Raw genomic sequence first — 20,302 nt, 5'->3', positions numbered from 1 at the left:
CCGACATGGCTGTCACAAGTGCCACCGTGCTGTGAGTCGATACTCGCAGTGAAAGTCAGGGCAGTGCAGGGGAATCAGGTTGCTCTGGAGTGGACTGAGATATTTGGGGTACTTTAGGAATGTTGGCATGACCCCTGGATTTCCTCTCGAGATTACTGTTGAGAGCACTTCCTCTTGAGATGCGACGGGAACGCAAGGAATCCTTCCACGAAGAATCAGAGAAAGGATCCCTCATCTCGAGCTACGAGGCAGAAACAGGGCTCCTCTTGATATTGGCGGGACCCTCGGTGTGCCTCTCGAGTGGAGACGGGTATGTCGTGGAACTTCCTAAGTTTCAGCAAGGGTGTGAAGGACTCTTTCTAAGTTCAAGAGGGAAGGTGTGATTTGCCTCGAGACGCCTCAGCAGAAAAGGGCCTCATCTCGCCTGGAGGGGAGAACCTCCTGGATTTTCTCGAGTTGCAGCAGATTCCTCTCGAGTTATGATGGGGACATCAAGGACCCGCTCTTGTGGCCTCAGGAAAAGCCAGTCTCAATGTGAGTTACGAGGGGCCTCTCGGGATTCCTCTACCGTCCGTGTCATGGCCTAATTTCTCATGTGGAGTCAACGCCGTAACCTGAGGATTTCTTTCCAATGCAGACATGGATCTTGGGGTACCTCTGGAGTCTCCACAGGGAAGTCAGGCCTCATCTCGAGTGGAGACATGCACGTCCGCTTTCCTTCCGAGTTGTAGCAGCAGTGTCAGGGTTTCCGTCATCTTGACACAGCGATTTGTGGCTTTCCCTCGGGGCTTTCCCACAGGGCTATCACACGTGCCACCGTGGTGTGACGGTACTTGTCATGAATTTCGAGAGAGTGCAGGGAAATCAGGTTCCTCTGGAGTGGACGGAGACATTTGGGGGACTTTGGGAATGGCGGCTGGACGCCTTGAGTTCCTCCTGACTTTCCTGCAGAGAGCGCATCCTCTTGAGATTCGGCAGGAACACCAGGAAATCTTTCCAGAAGAAACAGGGAAAGAAACCCTTATCTTGAACTACGAGGCGAAAGTAGGGCTTCTCTTGATTTTGGCGGACAAATGGTGTTCCTCTCGAGTGGAGACGCGTATGTCCAGGAACTTCTTGAGTTGCAACAAGGGTGTGAAGGACCCTTTCGAAGTTCAAGAGAGAAGGTGTGATTTGCTCGAGACGCCTGAGCGGAAAAGGGCCTCATCTAGCCTGGAAGGGAAAACCTCCTGGATTTTCACGAGTTGCAGCAGGTTCGTCTCGAGTTACAATGGGGACCTCAGGGACTCACTGGTTTGGCTTCAGGAAAGGCCAGTCTCAATGCGAGCTGCTAGGGGCCTCTCGGGATTCCTCCCCAGTTGGTGCCAGGTCCTAAGACCTCCTCTGGAGTTGAGGCCGGATCCTGAGATTTCCTCTCCAGTGCTGACATGGACCTTGGTGTACCTCTGGAGTCTCCACAGGGGAGTCAGGCCTTGTCTCGTGTGGAGACTTGCACGTCTGCTTTCCTCCTGAGCTGTAGCAGCAGGGTCAGTCTTCCCGTCGCATTGACACAGGCATCTGTGTCTTTCCTTCGAGGCTTTCCCAAAGGGCTGTCACAAGGGCCACCGTGGTGTGAGTCGATACTCGGCATGCAAGTCGAGGCAGTGCAGGGAAATCAGGTTCCTCTGGAGTGGACTGAGACATTTGGTTACTTTTGGAATGGTGGCACGACCCCTTGAGTTCCTCTCGACTTTCCTGTTGAGAGCACCTCCTCTTGAGATGTGACGGGAAAGCAGGGAATCCTATCCTGACTAAGCAGGGAAAGGAACCCTCATCTCGAGCTTCAAGGCGGAAACAGGGCTTCTCTTGATTTTGCAGGACCCTCAGCATTCCTCTCGAGTGGAGATGGGTATGTCCGGGAACTTCTTGAGTTGCAGCAAGGGTGTGAAGGACCCTTTCGAAGTTCAAAGAGAAGGTGTGATTTGCCTCGAGACGCCTGAGTGGAAAAGGGCCTCTTCTCGCCTGGAGGGGAGAACCTCCTGGATGTTTTCGAGTTGGGGAAGGTCCTCTTGTGTTATGACGGGGATCTCAAGGAACCACTCGTGTGGAGTCAGGAAAAGCCAGTCTCCTTTCGAGTTGCGAGGGGCCTCTCGGAAGGTCCTCTCGTGTTACGACGGGGATCTCAAGGAACCACTCGTGTGGAGTCAGGAAAAGCCAGTCTCCTTTCGAGTTGTGAGGGGCCTCTCGGGATTCCTCTCCAGTGGTGCCGAGGCCTAAGACCTCGCGTGCAGTCGAGGACAGAACCTGAGGATTCCTCTCCAGTGCTGACATGGATCTTAGGGTACCTCTGGAGTCTCCACAGGGGAGTCAGGCCTCGTCTCCAATGGAGACATGCACGTCCGCTTTCCTCCAGAGCTGCAGCAGCAGTGTCAGTCTTCCCGTCTCATTGACACAGTGATGTGTGGCTTTCCCTCGAGGCTTTCTCACAGGGCTGTCACACATGCCACCGTGGTGTGAGTCGATACTCGGCATGAAAGTCGAGGCAGTGCAGGGAAATCAGGTTACTCTGGCTTGGACTGAGACATTTGGTGGACTTTTGGAGTTGTGGCACTACCCCTTGTGTTCGTCTCGAATTTCCTGTTGAGAGCGGCCACTTTTCTAATGTGATGACAACGCTGGGAATCCTTTCCCAACTAAGCAGGAAAAGGAACACTCACCTCAAGCTAGGAAGTGGAAACAGGGCTCCTCTTGATTTTGTGGGACCCTCAGTGTTCCTCTTGAATGGAGACGGCTATGTCGGGGAACTTCTTGAGTTGCAGCAAAAGTGTGAAGAACCCTTTCGAAGTTCAAGAATGAAGGTGTGATTTGCCTCTAGACACCTCAGTGGAAAAGGGCCTCATCTCGCCTGGAGGGGAGAACCTCCTGGATGTTCTCGAGTTGCAGTGGGTTCCTCTCGAGTTACGACGGGGCCTCTGGGACCCGCTCGTGTGGCCTCAGGAAAGGCCAGTCTCCAGGCCAGTTGCGAGGGGCCATTCAGAATTCCTCTCCAGTCGGTGCCGGGGCCTAAGACCTCGTGTGGTGTAAAGCCCGGAACCCTAAGATTCTTCTCTAGTGCTGACATAGATCTTGCGGTATCTCTGGAGTCTCCATAGGACAGTCAGGCCTCGTCTCGAGTGGAGACATGCATGTCTCCTTTCCTCCCGAGCTGTAGCAGCAGTGTCAGGCTTTCTATCACGTTGACAAAGGGATCTGTGTCTTTCCCTCGAGACTATCCCACAGGGCTGTCACACGTGCCACCGTGGTGTCAGTTGATACTCGGCGTGAAAGTCGAGGCAGTGCAGGGAAATCAGGTTCCTCTGGAGTGGCCTGAGACATTTGAGGGACACTGGAATTGTGGCACGACCCCTTGAGTTCCTCTCGACTTTCCTGTTGAGAGAAACTCCTTTTAAGATGCGACAGAAATGCCAGGAATCCTTTCCATATGAAGCAGGGAAAGGAGGTACGAGACGGAAACAGGTCTCATCTTGATTTTGGTGGGATCCTCGGTGTTCCTCTAGAGTGGAGACGGGTATGTCGGGGAACTTCTTGAGTTGCAGCAAGGGTGTGAAGGACCCTTTCGAAGTTCAAGAGGGAAGGTGTGATTTGCCTCGAGACACCTCAGAGGAGAAGGGCCTCATATCGCCTGGAAGGGATAACCTCCTGGATTTTCTCGAGTTGCGGCAGGTTCCTCTCGATTTACGACGGGGACCACAGGGACCAGCTTGTCTGACCTCAGGAAAGGTATTCTCCATGCAAGTTTGGAGGGGCCTAGCGAGATTCCTCTCCATTCGGTGCCCAGGCCTAAGACCTCGTGTGGAGTCGAAGCCGAAACTGGAGAATTCCTCTCCAATGCTGATATGGATCTTGGCGTACCTCTGGAATCTCCACAGGACAGTCAGGCCTCGTCTCGAGTGGAGACATGCACGTGCGCTTTCCTCCCGAGCTGTAGCATCTGTGTCAGTGTTCCCGTCGCGTTGACCCAGGGGTCTGTGTCTTTCCCTCGAGGCTTTCCCACAGAGCTGTCACACGTGCCAGCGTGGAGTGTGTCAATACTCGGCGTGAAATTCGAGGCAGTGCAGGGAAATCAGGTTCTTCTGGAGTGGACTGTGAATTTTGTGGGTCTTTTGGAATGGTGGCAGAACCCCTGGAGTTCCTCTCAACTGTCCTGTTGAGAGCACCTCCTCTTGAGATGGGACTGGAAGGCAGGGAATCCTTTCCTGACTAAGCAGGGAAAGGAACCCTCATCTCGAGCTTCTTGGCGGAAACAGGGCTCCTCTTGATGTTGGCGGGACCCTCGGTGTTCCTCTCGAGTGGAGACGGGTATGTCCGGGCAATTCTTGAGTTGCAGCAAGGGTGTGAAGGACCCTTTAGAAGTTCAAGAGAGAAGGTGTGATTTGCCTCAAGACGCCTGAGTGGAAAAAGGCCTCTTCTCCCCTTGAGGGGAGAACCTCCTGTATTTTATCGAGTTGGGGCAGGTTCCTCTTGAGTTATGACGGGGATCTCAAGGAACCGCTTGTATGGCGTCAGGAAAAGCCAGTCTCCTTTCGAGTTGTGAGGGGCCTCTCGGAATTCCTCTCCAGTGGTGCCGAGGCCTAAGACTTCCCGTGGAGTCGAGGACAGAACCTGAGGATTCCTCTCCAGTGCTGATGTGCATCTTGGAGTACCTCTGGAGTCTCCACAGGGGAGTTAGGCCTCGTCTCGATTGGAGACATGCACGGCTGCTTTCCTCCCGAGCTGTAGGAGGACTGTTAGGTTTCCATCTCATTGACACAGGGATGTGTGGCTTTCCCTTGAGTCTTTCCCACAGGGCAGTCACACGTGCCACCGTGGTGTGAGTGGATACACAGCGTGAAAGTCGAGGCAGTGCAGGGAAATCAGGTTCCTCTGGAATGGACTGAGACTTTGGGGGGACTTTGGCAATGGTGGCATGACAGCTTGAGTTCGTCCTGACTTTCCTGTGGAGAGCGCCTCCTCTTGACATGAGATGGGAACTCCAGAAAAACTTTACGAAGATGCAGCCTAAAGGAAACTTCATCTCGTGCTATGAGTCGGAAATGGGGTTCCTCCTGATTTTGGTGGGACCCTCGGTGTTCCTCTCGAGTGGCGACAAGTATGCCGGTGAACTTCTTGACTTGCAGGAGGGTGTGAAGGACCCTTTCGAAGTTCAAGAGGGAAGATGTGATTTGCCTCGAGACGCCTCATCGGAAAAGGGATTCATTTCACCTAGAGGGGAGAACCTCTTGGATTTTCTCGGGTTGGGGCAGGTTCCTCTCGAGATATGATGGGAACTTCAGGGACCCACTTGTGTGGCCTCAGGAAAGGCCAATCTCCATACGAGTTGCGAGGGGCCTCTCTGGATTCCTCTCCAGTTGGTGCCGGGCCTAAGACCTCATGTGGAATCGAGGCAAAAACCTGAGGATTCCTCTCCAGTGCTGACATGGATAATGGGGTAGCTCTGGAGTCTCCACAGGGGAGTCAGACCTCGTCTCGAGTGGAGACATGCACGTCTGCTTTCCTCCCGAGTTGTAGCAGCAGTGTTAGGCTTCCCATCGCATTGACACAGGGATGTGTGGCTTTCCCTCGAGTCTTTCCTAAGGGCTCTCACTCGTGCCACCTTGGTGTGAGTCGATCCTCGGCGTGAAAGTCGAGGCAGTGCAGGGATATCAGGTTCCTCTGGGGTGGACTGAGACATCTGGGGAACTTTGGGAATGGTGGCAGGACATCTTGAGTTCCTCCGGACTTTCCTGTGGAGAGTGCCGCCTCTTGACATGCGACGGGAACGCTGGAAAAACTTTACCAAACATGCAGCATAAAGCAACCCTCATCTCATGCTATGAGTCAGAAACGGGGTTTCTCCTGATTTTGGCGGGACCCTCAGTGTTCCTCTCAAGTGGATACGGGTATGTTGGGGAATTTATTGATTGGCAGCAAGGGTGTGAAAGACCGTTTCGAAGTTCAGGAGGGATATTGTGATTTGCTCGAGACGCCTCAGCAGAAAAGGGCCTCATCTCGCCTGGAAGGTAGAACCTCCTGGGTTTTCTCGAGTTGCGGCAGGTTCCTCTCGAGTTATGACTGGGACCTCAGGGACCAGCTAGTGTTTCCTCAGGAAAGGCCAGTCTCCATCCGAGTTGTGAGGGGCCTCTCGCGATTCCTCTCCAGTCGGTGCTGGGGCCTAAGACCTCGTGTGTAGTAGAGGCCGGAAGCTCAGGAATCCTATCCAGTGCTGACGTGCATCTTGGAGTACCTCTGGAGTCACCACAGTGGAGTCAGGCCTCGTCTCGAGTGGAAACATGCACGTCCGCTTTCCTGCCGAGCTGTAGCAGGACTGTTAGGCTTCCCGTCGCATTGACACAGGGATCTGTGGCTTTCCCTCGAGGCTTTCCGACAGGGCTGTAACGTGTGCCAATGTGGTGTAAGCCGATCCTCGGTGTGCATGTCGAGGAAGTGCAGGGAAATCAGGTTCTTCTGGAGTGGACTGAGACATTCTGTGCACATTGGGAATGGTGGCACGACCCCTGGAGTTCCTCTCGACTTTCCTGTGGAGAGCGCCTCCTCCGAGATGTGACAGAAAAGCCGGGAATCCTTTCCCGACGAAGCAGGGAAAGGAACCCTCATCTCGAGCTATGAGGAGGAAACGGGACTCCTCTTGATGTGGGCGGGACCCTCGGTGTTCGTCTCGAGTGGAGGCGGGTATGTCTGGGAACTTCTTGAGTTGCAGCAAGGGTGTGAAGGACCCTTTCGAAGTTCAAGAGGGAAGGTGTGATTTGCCTCAAGACGCCTCAGGGGAAAAGGGCCTCATCTCGCCTGGAAGGGAGAACCTCCTGGATTTTCTCGAGTTGTGGCGGGACCTTCTCGAGTTACGACGGGGACCTCTAGGACCCTCCCTTGTGGCCTCAGGAAAGGCCAGTCTCTATGCGAGTTGCGAGGGGCCTGTCGGGATTCCTCTGCATTCGGTGTCGGGGCCTAAGACCTCGTGTGGAGTCTATGACGGAACCTGAGGATTCCTCTCCAGTGCTGACATGGATCTTGGGGTACTTCTGGAGGCTCCACAGGAGAGTCAGTCCTCATCTCGAGTGGCGACATGCACGTCCGCTTTTCTCCTGAGGTGGAGCAGCCGTGGCAGGCTTCCCTTCGCCTTGATACAGGGATCTGTGGCATTCTTTGGAGGCTTTCCCACGAGGCTCTCCGACAGAGCTGTCACACGTGCCACTGTGGTGTGAGTCGATCCTCAGCGTGCATGTCGAGGAAGTGCAGGGAAATCAGGTTCTTCTGGAGTGGACTGAGACATTTTGTGCACATTGGGAATGGTGGCACGACCCCTGGAGTTCCTCTCGACTTTCCTGTGGAGAGCGCCTCCTCCTAGATGCGACAGGAAAGCCGGGAATCCTTTCCCGACGAAGCAAGGAAAGGAACCCTCATCTCGAGCTATGAGGAGGAAACGGGGCTCCTCTTGATGTGGGCAGGACCCTCGGTGTTCCTCTCAAGTCGAGATAGGTGTGTCGGGGAACTTCTTGAGTTGTAACAAGGATGTGAAAGACCCTTTCGAAGTTCAAGCGGGCAGGTGTGATTTCCCTAGAGACGCATCGGCAGAAAAGGGCCTTATCTCCCCTGGAGGGGAGAACATCCTGGATTTTCTCGAGTTGCACCAGGTTCCTCTCGAGTTACGATGGGGACCTCAGTGACCCGATCTTGTGGTCTCAGGAAAGGCCAGTCTCCATTCGAGGTGCGAGGGGCCTCTCAGGATTCCTCTCCAGTCAGTGCCGGGTCCTGAGACCTCGTCTGGAGTCGAGCCAGAACCTGAGGTTTCTTCTCCAGTGTTGACATGGATTTGGGGTTCCTCTGGAGTCTCCAATGTTTAGTCAGGTCTCATCTCAAGTGGAGACATGCACATCCGCTTTCCTCCCGAGCTGTAGCAGCAGTGTCAGGCTTCCCATTGAGTTTACACAGGGATCTGTGTCTTCCCCTTGAGGCTTTCCCACAGGGCTCCTCACGTGTCACCATGGTGTGAGTCAATACTCGGCGTGAAAGTCAAGGCAGTGCAGGGAAATCAGGTTCTCTGGAGTGGACTGAGACATTTGGGGGACTTTTGGAATGGTGGCACGACCCCTACAGTTCCTCTTGACTTTCCTGTTGAGAGTGCCTCCTCTTGAGATGCAACCAGAACGCTGGGAATCCTTACCCGACGATGCAGGGAAAGGAACCCACATCTCAAGCTAGGAGGTGGAAACGGGGCTCCTGTTGATTTTGGCGGGACCCTCGGTATTCCTCTCGAGTGGAAACGGGTATGTTGGGGAACTTCTTGAGTTGCAGCAAGGGTGTGAAGGACCTTTCAAAGTTCTAGAAAGGTGTGATTTCCCCCAAGACGCCTCAGCGGAAAAGGGCCTCATCTAGCCTGTAAGGGAGAACCTCCTTGAATTTTTCGAGTTGTGGCATGTTCCTCTCGAGTTACGATGGGAACCTCAGGGACCCACTCGTGTGGACTCAAGAAAGGCCAGTCTCCATGCAAGTTGCGAGGGTCCTCTCAGGATTGGACTCTAGTCGTTGCAGGATCCTAAGACCTCATCTGGATCAAGGCCGGAACCTGAGATTTCCTCTCCAGTTCTGACATGGATCCTGGGGTTCCTCTGGAGTCTCCACTGGGGAGTCAGGCCTCATCTCGAGGGGAGACATGCATGTCTGCATTCCTCCCAAGCTGTAGCAGCAGTGTCATTCTTCCCGTTGGATTGACACAGGAATCTGTGGCTTTCCCTCGAGGCTTTCCCACAGGGCTGTCACATGTGCCAACGTGGTGTGAGTCGATACTCGACGTGAAAGTCGAGGCAGTGCAGGAAATCATGTTCCTCTGTAGTGGACTGAGACATTTGGGGGACTTTTGGAATGGTGGCATGAACTCTGGAGAGCCTCTCGACTTTCCTGTTGAGAGCAACTCCTCTTGTGATGCTACTGGAATGTCAGGAATCCTTTCCTGACGAAGCAGGGAGAGGAACACTCATTTCAATCTAGGAGGCGGAAACGGGGCTCTTGATTTTGGTGGGACCATCGGTGTTCCTCTCGAGTGGAAACGGGTATGTCGGGGAACTTCTTGAGTTGCTGCAAGTGTGAAGGTCCCTATCGATGTTCAAGAGGGAAGGTGTGATTTCCCTCGAGTTGCCCGAGCAAAAAAGGGCCTCATCTCACCTGGAGGGGAGAACCTCCTGGTTTTTCTCTATTTGCAGCCGGTTCCTCTGGAGTTAAGATGGGGACTTCAAGGACCAGCTCTTGTGTCCTTAGGAAAGGCCAGTCTCCTTGCGAGTTCTGAGTGTCCTCTCGGGATTCGTCTCCAGTCGGTGCTGGGTCCTAAGTCCTCTTCTGGAGCCGAGGCCGGAACCTGAGGTTTCCTCTCCAGTGCTGACATGGATCTTGGGATTCCTCTGGAGTTTCCACAGGGGAGTCAGGCCTCGTCTCGAGTGGAGACATGCACATCCAGTTTCCTCGAGAGCTGTAGAAGCAGTGTCAGGCTTCCCATGGAGTTGACACAGGGATCTGTGGCTTTTTCTCGAGGGTTTCCCACAGGGCTGTAACACGTGCCACCGTTCTGTGAGTCGAAACTCGGGGTGACAGTCGAGGCAGTGAACGGAAATCAGGTTCCTCTGGAGTGCACTGAGACATTTGGGGATCTTTTGGAATGGGGGCAAGACCCCTGGAGTTCCCCTTGACTTTCCTTTTGAGAGCGCCTCCTCTTGAGATGCGACGGGAACGTGGGGAAACCTTTCCCGTCGATGCAAGGTAAGGAATTTTCATCCAGAGCGAGATTGGGAAAAGAGGAATTCTTTTGAGTTTTGCGGGACCCTCGGTGTTGCTCTCCATTGGAGACGGGTTCTTTGGGGAACTTCTTGAGTTGCAGAAAGGCTGTGAAGGAACTTTTCGAGGTTCAAGAGGGAGGGTGTGATTTCCCTCGAGATGCCACAGCAGAAAAGGGCCTCATCTCACTTGGAGGGGAGAACCTCCTGGTTTTTACCGAGTTGCAGCAGGTTCCTCTCGAGTTACAACGGGGATCTCATGGACCCGCTCGTGTGGCCTCAGGAAAGGCCAGTCTCCATGCGAGTTGCGAGGGGCCTCTGGGGATTCCTCTCCAGTCGGTGCCAAGTCCTAAGTACTCGTCTGGAGCCGAGGTTGGAACCTTAGATTTCCTCTCCAGTTCTGACATGGATCGTAGGGTTCCTCTGGAGTCTCCACAGGGCAGTCAGGCTCGTCTCGAGTGGAGACATGCACGTCCGCTTTCCTCCCGAGCTGTAGCAGCAGTGTCAGGATTCCCGTCGTGTTGACCCAGGGATCTGTGGCTTTCCCTCGAGGCTTTCCCACAGGGCTATCAAACGTGGCACCGTGGAGGGAGTCAATACTCAGGCTGACAATCGAGGCAGTGCAGGGAAATGAGTTTCCTCTGGAGTGGACCGAGACATTTGTGGGTCTTTTGAAATGGTGGCACGACACCTGGGGTTCCTCTCGACTTTCCTGTTGAGAGCACCTCCTCTTGAGATGCGACGGGAATGCCGGGAATCCTTTCCCAACGAAGCATGGAAATGAACCCTCATCTCGAGCAGTGTAAGGCAAAACGGGGCTCCTATTGAGTTTCAGAGGACCCTTGGTGTTCCTCTCGAGTAGAGACGGGTATGTCGGGGAACTTCTTGAGGTGCAGCAAGGGTGTAAAAACCCTTTCAAGGTTCAAGAAGGAAGGTGTTATTCCCGTCAAGACACCGCAGTGGAAAAGCGCCTCATCTCGCCTGGAGGGGAGAACCTCCTGGTTTTTCTCGAGTTGCGCAGGTTCCTACCGAGTTAAGATGGGGAGCTCAGGGACCCGCTCATGTGGCCTCAGGAAAGGCCAGTCTCTATGGGAGTTGCCAGGGGCCTCTCGGGTTTACTCTCCAGTCGGTGCCGGGTCCTAAATTCTCATCTGGAGCTGAGGCCAGAACCTGAAGTTTCCTCTCCAGTGCTGACATGGAATTTGGGGTTCCTCTGGAGTCTCCACAGGGGAGTCAGGCCTCATCTTGAGTGGAGATATGCATGTCCGCTTTCCTCCAGAGCTGTAGCAGCAGTGTCATGTATCCGGTCCACTAGACTCAGGGATCTCTGGCTTTCCCTCGAGGCTTTCCCACAGGGCTGTTCCACGTGCCACCATGGTGTGAATCGATACTTGGGGTGACAGTCGAGGCAGTGCAGGGATATCAGGTTCATCTGGAGTGGACTGAGACATTTGGGCGTCTTTTGGAATGGTGGCACGACCCCTGGATTTCCTCTCGAAATTCCTGTAGAGAGCATCTCTTCCTGATATGCGACAGGAACACCGGGAATCCTTCCCCAATGAATCAGGGAAACGAATCCTCATCTTGAGCTCAGGAGAAGACAAAGGGGCTTCTCTGAGTGGTATCCGGACCCTCGTTGTTGCTCTCGAATGGAGACGGGTATGTCGGGGAACTTCTTGATTTGCAGCAATGGTGTGAAGGTCCAAGAGGAAAGGTGTGATTTCCTTTGAGACGCCTCAGTGGAAAAGGGCCTCATCTCCCCTGGAGGGGAGAACCTCCTGGATTTTCTCGAGTTGCGGCGGCTCCCTCTTGAGTTAAGACGAGGACCTCAGGGACCCGCTCTTGTGGCCTCAGGAAAGGCCAGTCTCCATGCGAGTTGCGAGGGGCGTCTCGGGATTCCTCTCCAGTCGGCGCCGGGGCCTAAGACCTCATGTGGAGTCGAGGCCAGACCCAGAGATTTCCTCTCCAGTGCTGACATGGATCTTGGGGTTTCTCTGGAGTCTCCACAGGGGAGTCAGGCCTTGTCTCTAGTGAAGACATGCACGTCTGCTTTCCTCCTGAGGTGTAGTAGCACTGTTAGGCTTCCTGTCAAGTTGATACAGGGATCTGTGGCTTTCCCTCGAGGTTCCACAGGGTTGTCACACGTGCCACCGTGGTGTGAGTCAATACTCGAGGTTACAGTCGAGGCAGTGAAGGGAACTCAGGTTCATCTGGAGTGGACTGAGACATTTGGGGGGCTTTTGAAATTGTGGCACGACCCCTGGAGTTCCTCTCGTTTTTCCTTAGAGAGCGCCTCCTGTTGAGATGCGACGGGAATGCCGGGAATCCTTTCCTGATGAAGCAGTGAAAGGAGCCCTCACTCGAGCTGAGGAGGGGAAAACGGGGCTCCTCCTGAGTCGTGGTGGAACCCTCGGTGTTCCTTTCAAGTGGAGACAGGTATCTCGGGGAACTTCTTGATTGCAGCAACGGTGTGAAGGACCCTTTCATGGTTCAAGAGGGAAGGTGTGATTTCCTTCGAGATGCCGCTGCAGAAAAGGGCCTCATCTCTCCTAGAGGGGAGAATCTCCTGGTTTTTCTCAATTTGTGGCGGGTTCCTCTCGAGTTACGACGAGGACCTCAGGGACCTGCTCATGTGGCCTCAGGAGAGGCCAGTCTTCATTCGAGTTGCAAGAGGCCCCTCCGGATGCCTCTGCAGTCACTGCCGGGGCCGAGGTCCTCATCTGGAGTTGAGGCCGAAACCTCAGATTTCCTCTCCAGGGCCGACATGGATCTCGGGGATCCTCTGCAGCGTCCACAGGGGAGTCAGGCCCCGTCTCATGTGGAGCCATGCAAGTCCACTCTCCTCTCAAGCCCAAAAGCAGTGTCAGGCTTCTTGTCACGTTGACCATAGGGATTGGTGGCTTTCTCTAGGCACAACAGGGCTGTCACACCTGACATCGTGTTGTGAGTCGGTCCTCAGGGTGACCTTCGAGTCAGTGCAAGGGAGTCAGTTGTGTCTGGAGTGCACTGGGTTCGGGTGTCTTTTGAAATGGTGACACGACCCCTGGAGTTCCTCTCCAGCGTCAAGTGGAGACAGCCTCCTCCTGAGGTGCGAAGGGAACATCGGGATTCCTTCCCTGACGATGCAGGGAAATGGACCCTCCTTTCGTGATGAGGAGGGAGAACCAGGGCTCTTCTTGCATTGTGGTGGGACCCTCGGTGTTCCTCTCGAGTGCAGACGGGGATATCAGGGAACTTCTTGAGTTGCCTTAAAGGTGTCAAGGACCCTTTCAGGGCTCAGGAGGGAAGTTGGGATTTCTCTCAAGATGCCGCAGCAGAAAGGGGCCTCAGCTTGCGTTGAGGGGAGAATCTCCTGGTTTTTCTCGAGTTGTGGCGGGGTTCCTCTCGAGTTCTGATGGGGACCTCAGGGAACCGCTCGTGAGGCCTCAGGGAGGTCCAGTCTCCAAGCGAGTCACGACAGGCCCCTCGGGATTCCTCTGCAGTCACGGCCGGGGCCGAGGTCCTCATCTATAGCTGAGGCCGGATCCTCAGGGTTCCTCTCCAGGGCCGACATGGATCACTTGGTTCCTCTGGGGCGTCCATAGGGGAGTCAGGGCCTTGTCTTGTGTGGAGCCATGCAAGTCCGCTCTCCTCTGGAGTCGGAAAAACTGTCAGGCTTCCTGTCGGGTTGACCATAGGGATCTCAGGCTTTCTCTCGAGGTGCCACAAGGCTGTCACACCTGCCATCATGTGTTGAGTTGGTCTTCGGGCTGACCGTCGAGTCAGTGCAGGGGAGTCAGGTGTGTCTAGAGGGCACTAGGACATCGGGAGTCTTTTGAAATGATGGCACGAGTCCTGGAGTTCCTCTGAAGAGTCAAGTGGAGACCGGCTTCTCTTGAGGTGCGACAGGAATGCCGGGATTCCCTCCCGGACGAAGCAGGGAAACAGGGGCTCCTCTCGGGATGAGGAGGGAGAACAAGGGCTCTTCTTGAGTAGTCGCAGGACCCTCGGTGGGTGTTCCTTTCTATGCAGACGGCGATGTCGGGGAACTTCTTGAGTTGCCTCATGGCTGTCAAGGACGCTTTCATGGCTCAGGAGTGAAGGTGGGATTTCTCTCGAGAAGCCGCATTGGAATAGGGCCTCAGCTCGCGTTGAGGGGAGAATCTCCTGGTTTTTCTGGAGTTGTGGCGGGGTTCCTCTCGAGTTATGACGTGGACATCAGGGACCCGCTGTCGAGCCTCAGGGAGGTCCAGTCTCCACTGAGTCGTGAGGGGCCCCTCGGGAATCCTTTGCAGTCGCTGCAAGGGCCGAGGTCCTCATCCAGAGTTGAGGCCGGAACCTCAGGTTTCCTCTCCAGGGCCGACATGGATCTCGGGGTTCCTCTGGGGCATCTACAGGGGAGTCAGGCCTCGTCTCGTTTGGAGCCATGCAAGACCGCACTCCTCTCGAGCCGGAAAATCAGTGTCAGGCTTCCTGTCGGGTTGACCATACGGATCGGTGGCTTTCTCTCAAGGCGCCTCAGGGCTGTCACACCTGCCATCATGTTTTGAGTCGGTCCTCGGGGTGACCGTCGAGTCAGTGCACGGGAGTCAGGTGTGTCTGGAGTGCACTGGGTCTTTTTTTTTTAGTTCGTCCCCCCCCCCCAGCACATTTTATTTTTTGTTTTTTTTTCTGGGATGTGGTTTATGCATTTTTTTAAAATTTTATTTTTACTTTATTTTACTTTACAATACTGTATTGGTTTTGCCATACATTGACATGAATCCGCCACAGGTGTATACGAGCTCCCAATCCTGAATCCCCCTCCCACCCCATATCATCTCTGTGGATCATCCCTGTGCACCAGCCCCAAGTATCCTGTATTTTGTATCGAACATAGACTGACGCTTCTTTTCTTACATGATAGTATACGTTTCAATGTCATTCTCCCAAATCATCCCACCCTCTCCCTTTCCCTCACAATCCAAAAGTCCATTCTATACATCTGTGTCTCTTTTGCTGTCTTGCATACAGGGTCAACATTACTATCTTTCTAAATTCCATATATATGTGTTAGTATACTGTATTGGTGTTTTTCTTTCTGGCTTACTTCACTCTGTATAATCGTCTCCAGTTTCATCCATCTCATTAGAATGGATTCAAATTCATTCTTTTTAATGCCTGAGTAATACTCCATTGTGTATTGTACCACAGATTTCTTCTCATTCATCTGCTGATGGACACCTAAGTTGTTTCCATGTCCTGGCTATTATAAACAGTGCTGCAATGAACATTGGGGTACATGTGTCTCTTTCAATTCTGGTTTTCTCGGTGTGTATGCCCAGCAGTGGGATTGCTGGGTCATAAGGCAGTTCTATTTGCAATTTTTTAAGGAATCTCCACACTGTTTTCCATAGTGGCTGTACTAGTTTGCATTCCCACCAACAGTGTAAGAGGGTTCCCTTTTCTCCACACTCTCTCCAGAATTTATTGCTTGCAGACTTTTGGATCGCAGCCATTCTGACTGGTGTGAAATGGTACCTCATTGTGGTCTTGATTTGCATTTCTCTGATAATGAGTGATGTTGAGCATCTTTTCATGTGTTTGTTAGCCATCCATATGTCTTCTTTGGAGAAATGTCTGTTTAGTTCTTTGGCCCATTTTTTGATTGGGTAGTTTATTTTTCTGAAGATGAGCTGCATAAGTTGCTTGTATATTTTTGAGATTACTTATTAGTCAGTTGCTTCATTTGCTATTGTTTTCTCCCATTCAGAATGTGGTCTTTTCACCTTACTTATAGTTTCCTTTGTTGTGCAGAAGCTTTTAATTTTAATTAGATCCCATTTGTTTATTTTTGCTTTTATTTCCAGTATTCTGGGAGGTGGATCATAGAGGATCCTGCTGTGATTTATGTCGGAGAGTGTTTTGCCTATTTTCTCCTCTAGGCGTTTTATAGTTTCTGGTCTTACATTTAGATCTTTAATCCATTTTGAGTTTATTTTTGTGTACAGTGTTAGAAAGTGTTCTAATTTCATTCTTTTACAAGTGGTTGACCAGTTTTCCCAGCACCACTTGTTAAAGAGATTGTCTTTACTCCATCGTATATTCTTGCCTCCTTTGTCAAAGATAAGGTGTCCATAGGTGTGTGAATTTATCTCTGGGCTTCCTATTTTGTTCCATTGATCTATATTTCTGTTTGTGCCAGTACCATACTGTCTTAATGACTGTGGCTTTGTAGTAGAGCCTGAAGTCAGGCAGGTTGATTCCTCCAGTTCCATTCTTCTTTCTCAAGATTGCTTTGCTATTTGAGGTTTTTTGTATTTCCATGCAAATCTTGAAATTATTTGTTCTAGTTCTGTGAAAAATACCGCTGGTAGCTTGATCGGATTGCATTGAATCTGTAGATTGCTTTGGGTCATATACTCATTTTCACTATATTGATTCTTCCTATGCATGAACATGGTATATTTCTCCATCTATTAGTGTCCTCTTTGATTTCTTTCATCAGAGTTTTATAGTTTTCAATATATAGGTCTTTAGTTTCTTTAGGTAGGTATATTCCTAAGCATTTTATTCTTTTCATTGCAATGGTGAATGGAGTTGTTTCCTTAATTTCTTTTTCTACTTTCTCATTATTAGTGTATAGGAATGCAAGGGATTTCTGTGTGTTGATTTTATATCCTGCAACTTTACTATATTCATTGATTAGCTCTAGTCATTTTCTGGTGGAGTCTTTAGGATTTTCTAGGTAGAGGATCATGTCATCTGCAAACAGTGAGAGTTTTACTTCTTCTTTTCCAGTTCAGATTCCTTTTATTTCTTTTTCTGCTCTTATTGCTGTGGCCAAAACTTCCAGAACTATGTTGAATAGTAGCGGTGAAAGTGGGCACCCTTGTCTTGTTCCTGACTTTAGGGGAAATTCTTTCAATTTTTCACCATTGAGGATAATGTTTGCAGTGGGTTTGTCATAGATAGCTTTTATTATGTTGAGGTATGTTCCTTCTATTCCTGCTTTCTGGAGAGTTTTTATCATAAATGGATGTTGAATGTTGTCAAAGGCCTTCTCTGCATCTATTGAGATAATCATATGGCTTTTTGTTAATGTGGCGAATTTCATTGATTGATTTGTGGATATTGAAGAATCCTTGCATCCCTGGGATAAAGCCCACTTGGTCATGATGTATGATCTTTTTAATGTGTTGTTGGATTCTGATTGCTAGAATTTTGTTGAGGATTTTGCATCTATGTTCATCAGTGGTATTGGCCTGTAGTTCTCTTTTGTGGTATCTTTATCAGGTTTTGGTATTAGGGTGTTGGTGGCCTCATAGAATGAGTTTGGAAGTTTACCTTCCTCTGCAATTTTCGGGAAGAGTTTGAGTAGGATAGGTGTTAGCTCTTCTCTAAATTTTTGGTAGAATTCAGCTGTGAAGCCGTCTGGACCTGGGCTTTTCTTTGCTGGAAGATTTCTGATTACAGTTTCAATTTCCATGCTTGTGATGGGTCTGTTAAGATTTTCTATTTCTTCCTGGTTCAGTTTTGGAAAGTTGTACTTTTCTAAGAATTTCTCCATTTCTTCCATGTTGTCCATTTTATTGGTATATAATTGCTGATAGTAGTCTCTTATGATCCTTTGTATTTCTGTGTTGTCTGTTGTGATCTCTCCATTTTCATTTCAACTTTTATTGATTTGACTTTTCTCTGTTTCTTGATGAGTCTGGCTAATGGTTTGTCAATTTTATTTATCCTTTCAAAGAACCAGCTTTTGGCTTTGTTGATTTTTGCTATGGTCTCTTTTGTTTCTTTTGCATTTATTTCTGCCCTAATTTTTAAGATTTCTTTCCTTCTACTAACCCTGGGGTTCTCCATTTCTTCCTTTTCTAGTTGCTTTAGCTGTAAAGTTAGGTTATTTACTTGACTTTTTTCTTGTTTCTTGAGGTATGCCTGTATTGCTATGAACTTCCCTCTTAGCACTGCTTTTATAGTGTCCCAAAGGTTTGGGGTTTTTGTGTTTTCATTTTCATTCATTTCTATGCATATTTTGTTTCTTTTTTGATTTCTTCTGTGATTTGTTGGTTATTCAGAAGCGTGTTGTTTAGCCTCCATATGTTGGAATTTTTAATAGTTTTTCTCCTTTAATTGAGATCTAATCTTAATGTGTTATGGTCAGAAAAGATGCTTGGAATGATTTCAATTTTTTTTGAATTTATCAAGGTTAGATTTATGGCCCAGGATGTGATCTATCCTGGAGAAGGTTCCGTGTGCGCTTGAGAAAAAGGTGAAATTCATTGTTTTGGGGTGAAATGTCCTATAGATATCAATTAGGTCTAACTGGTCTATTGTATCATTTAAAGTTCGCATTTCTTTGTTAATTTTCTGTTTAGTTGATCTGTCCATAGGTGGGAGTGGGGTATTAAAGTCTCCCACTATTATTGTGTTATTGTTAATTTCCCCTTTCATACTTGTTAGCATTTGTCTTACATATTGTGGTGCTCCTATGTTGGTTGCATATATATTTATAATTTTTATATCTTCTTCTTGGATTGATCCTTTGATCATTATGTAGTGGCCTTCTTTGTCTCTTTTCACAGCCTTTCTTTTAAAGTCTATTTTATTGGATATGAGTATTGTTACTCCTGCTTTATTTTGGTCTCTATTTGCGTGGAATATCTTTTTCCAGCCTTTCACTTTCAGTCTGTATGTGTCCCTTGTTTTGAGGTGGGTCTCTTGTAGGCAGCATATATAGGGGTCTTGTTTTTGTATCCATTCAGCCAGTCTTTGCCTTTTGGTTGGGGCATTCAACCCATTTACGTTTAAGGTAATTATTGATAAGTATGATCCCATTGCCATTTACTTTATTGTTTTGGGTTCGGGTTTATACGCCCTTTTTGTGTTTCCTATCTAAAGAATATCCTTTAGCATTTGTTGGAAAGCTGGTTTGGTGGTGCTGAATTCTCTCATTTTTTGCTTGTCTGGAAAGCTTTTGATTTCTCCTTCATATTTGAATGAGATCCTTGCTGGGTACAGTAATCTGGGCTGTAGGTTATTTTCTTTCATCACTTTAAGTATGTCTTGCCATTCCCTCCTGGTCTGAAGAGTTTCTATTGAAAGATCTGCAGTTATCCTTATGGGAATCCCCTTGTGTGTTATTTGTTGTTTTTCCCTTGCTGCTTTTAATATTTGTTCTTTGTGTTTGGTCTTTGTTAATTTGATTAATATATGTCTTGGGGTGTTTCTCCTTGGGTTTATCTTGTTTGGAACTCTCTGGGTTTCTTGGACTTGGGTGATTATTTCCTTCCCCATTTTAGGGAAGTTTTCAACTATTATCTCCTCAAGTATTTTCTCATGGTCTTTCTTTTTGTCTTCTTCTTCTGGGACTCCTATAATTTGAATGTTGGAGTGTTTCATATTGTCCTGGAGGTCTCTGAGGTTGTCCTCATTTTTTTTAATTTGTTTTTCTTTTTTCCTCTCTGATTCATTTATTTCTACCATTCTATCTTCTATTTCACTAATCCTATCTTCTGCCTCCATTATTCTACTATTTGTTGCCTCCAGAGTGTTTCTGATCTCATTTATTGCATTATTCATTATATATTGACTCTTTTTTATTTCTTCTAGATCCTTGTTAAACCTTTCTTGCATCTTCTCAATCCTTGTCTCCAGGCTATTTATCTGTGATTCCATTTTGATTTCAAGATTTTGGATCATTTTCACTATCAATATTCGGAGTTCTTTCTCAGGTAGATTCCCTATCTCTTCCTCTTTTGTTTGGTTTGGTGGGCATTTATCCTGTTCCTTTACCTGCTGGGTATTCCTCTGTCTCTTCATCTTGGTTATATTGCTGCGTTTGGGGTGGCCTTTCTATATTCTGGGAATTTGTGGAGGTCTCATTATTATGGAGTTTCCTCACTATGGGTGGGGTTGTATCAGTGGCTTGTCAAGGTTTCTTGGTTAGGGAGGCTTGTGTTGGAGTTCTGGTGAGTGGAGCTTGATTTCTTCTCTCTGGAGTGCTATGGAGTGTCTAGTAATGGGTTATGAGATGTCAATGGTTTTGAGTAGTTTTGAGCTGCCTGTATATTGAAGCTCAGGGGTGTGTTCCTGTGTTGCTGGAGAATTTGCGTGGTATGTCTTGCTCTGGAACTTGTTGGCCCTTTGGTGGTGCTTGCTTTCATTGTAGGTATGGAGGCGTTTGATGAGCTCCTATCGAATAATGTTCCCTGGATTCAGGATTTCTCTGATGTTCTCAGGATTTGGACTAAAGCCTCTAGTTTCTGGTTTTCAGTTTTATTTTTACAATAGCCTCAAGACTTCTCCATCTATATAGCACCAATGATAAAACATCTAGGTTAAAGATGAAAGGTTTCTCCACATTGAGGGTCACCCATAGAGGTTCACTGAGTTACATGGAGAAGAAAAGAGGGAGGGGATAGTTAGAGGTGACTGGAATGAGATGAGGTGGGATCAAAAGAGGAGAGAGCAAACTATCCAGTAATCACTTCCTTATGTGCGCTTCACAGTCTGGACTGTTCAGAGGTATTCATGGAGTTATA

This window comes from Oryx dammah, unplaced genomic scaffold (genome assembly GCF_014754425.2).
Source record: "Oryx dammah isolate SB20612 unplaced genomic scaffold, SCBI_Odam_1.1 HiC_scaffold_26, whole genome shotgun sequence".
Taxonomy (NCBI): domain Eukaryota; kingdom Metazoa; phylum Chordata; class Mammalia; order Artiodactyla; family Bovidae; genus Oryx; species Oryx dammah.
This window is presented reverse-complemented; position numbering follows the sequence as displayed.